The following is a 2,689-nucleotide window of genomic DNA, read 5'->3' on the forward strand; positions in this document are numbered from 1 at the left end:
TTTCGCTTCTAACTCCAATTCAATCTTGTGATCCACCTTACTCCTAGGTGGTAGTTGTTTTGGCAACTTGAAAGGCATCACATCCTTATTTTCTTCAAGGACTTCTTTGATTTCAGGGAGAACAACTTCTCTTTCGGATGTTGACTCTTTTTGTAGTAGAGCCAAAGACGTCATCTCCCCCTTCTTGAAACCTTTCTTGAGTTGCATGGTCAAAAGTATCGGGATTCCTCCAGCTCTTGAGATTGTAGGGACCATGCATGGAGACCCTTTCTCAATGACGTATACTATGTTGTAGTATGGCATAGGTATTATATTTGCCTTCATTTATAAATCGAATCCGATGACTATTTTAAAATCATCCATGGGTGCTACTGAGAAATCCACAAGGCCCTTCCAAGAACTAAAAGTCATCTCAACCCCTTTTGCTACTCCCTTAAGGGGTTCACCGCCCTTGGTATACATGGGTTTGAACCAGCCATTCTTTTCGGTGATCTTCAACTCAATCCTCTTTGATTCATCAGGCGTGATGAAGTTGTGTGTAGCACCAGTGTCGATCATAGCCATGACGGGTTTTTCAATAATAAAGGCTTTTACATACATCAAGCCTTTCTTTTCTGCATTGCTTGTCTCTTTGCCTTTCACAGCATTCATGAGTTGGATAGATCCAACACACTCAGTTACTTGAAATTGAGCCTCTCGTTCCTCAACAATAGATGCCAGAGTCCTTAACTTGGGATAATCCTTCATTTGGTGTGGTCCCTTGTGCACGAAGTATCCTCCTTGGGGCACGAAAGCCTTCTTCTTTTACTCGTACTCTTTCTTTGAAGAGTATTTTCCTTCCTTCTTGGTTGAGAAACTCTTCCCCTTATCTCCCCCACCTTTAGTAAAACTAGGTTTGGAGGAAGACTTGGGTTTAGAGTCTCTCCTATGATACTCAGTGAGTGATTCGGCCACCACGATGGCCTCATCGACATCCTTAACATTCCTTCTTTGTAGTTCTTGCTTTGCCCAAGGTTGGAGTCCATCAATGAAGAAGAACAATGCATCATCTGATGCTAAGTTAGGGATTTGAAGCGTGAGAATAGTGAACTCCTTTACATAGTCGCTAATCGTACTCTTGTGTTTCACCCCCTCAACTTCTTTCTTGCTTCATAGACCACATTCTCAGGGAAGAATTGTCTTTTCAACTCTCTTTTGAAATCTTCCCATGTGGCTATGTTGCAAGTACCATTTTTCATATCTACGAATTTTTTCCTCCACCACAAAGTAGCATTATCAGAAAGGTAGAGAGCTGCAGTGCGTACCTTTATTGCTTCTTCGACCACCCCTTGGCCCTCAAAGTACCTCTCAATTTGTCATAGAAAGTTCTCCACCTCTCGAGCGTCCCTCACGCTCTTGAACTCCTTTGGATTTGGGAGATCAATCTTTGTCATCTTTCTTATAATTGCTAGTCGAGATTTTACCTCATAAAACTAAACTCGAACTTCCTCAAATAGTTTCAAGGAATTCTCAAGCTTCTCTTCAATTTGGAGCATGCTTTCTTTGAAATCATCTAGTTCTCCTAACACCTGAAGGGTCTCCTTATCATGTTCTATCCTTTGGAAATGCTCATCGATAGAGGATAGAACATTCTCCAACATAAAAACTCTTTCTTCTAAGAAGTTAGAGTCCTTACCTCTAGGCTCACTTAAAGAACGGGTCTTCTTGGCTCCCCATTGAGAAGGAATAGCATTCCTTCCCCTTTGAGACTCAACATGCTCCGTGGTGATACTAGAAGCCATATCCACAAACCACTTGTGCTCCCTCTCGAACCTTGCTCTGATGCTAAATTTGTCACGGCCTTGGACACACTCTAACACTACCGTGTCGGCACTCGGACTTACTAAACCTCTTGAGCTAAGACCAAGTCAGCCCAACCTTCAATATTTATCAAGAAAGCTAAGAATACAAGAGAACATAAGAGAAAGGAAGCTTTGGTGGAAAGAATACTTTATTACTCAAGTGTTTATTACAAATGATTCACTCAAACTCTAACCATCATCTCCTATTGATAGCCATCCACCTCCTCAATGGATGGTTAGGATTAAATCTAATCAATGGTTTAGATTAATCATCTAAAACCTTTATTACAAATATCTATCATACCACAACCTTCTAAATATTTATAGATTATTCTATACTACTATTCATACTTCTATATACATCTACATTCTTTTAGAATACTCCATGATCTTCCAGAGTCTTCTAGAACCTTTTAGGGTATTCCGTGACCTTGTAGGACATTCTACAAATTCCAGAACCATCTAGAACATTTTCAAACACTTCAAAAAACTATACAAACATTGTTAAATTTAACTTTCTAAAATTTACCGTAATAAACAGTAATAAAAAAAAAAGAAAGAGGTAAAAAAAGAGTAAATAGCCAAATTGGTCCCCGAAAGATAGCCCATTCTTTAAACGAGTCCCTGTAAGAAAAAGATAATAAAATTTGTCCCCGAAAAATTTAAAATTGGTAACGTTAGTCCTTCTGTCAAATGTTTGAGTAACGGCGTGAACATATGCTGACCTGGCCGTTAGTGTGACACGTCAGCGAAGGATGAAACGGCGTTGTTTTCCTTGCTCCCCGTTACAACGTTTGGGTTTTCATCCCTATTTCGTATTCTCTCTCAAGTTGTATCCTTCTTCTGAA

This window comes from Arachis ipaensis, chromosome B10, assembly GCF_000816755.2.
Source record: "Arachis ipaensis cultivar K30076 chromosome B10, Araip1.1, whole genome shotgun sequence".
In the NCBI taxonomy this organism is placed as follows: Eukaryota; Viridiplantae; Streptophyta; class Magnoliopsida; order Fabales; family Fabaceae; genus Arachis; species Arachis ipaensis.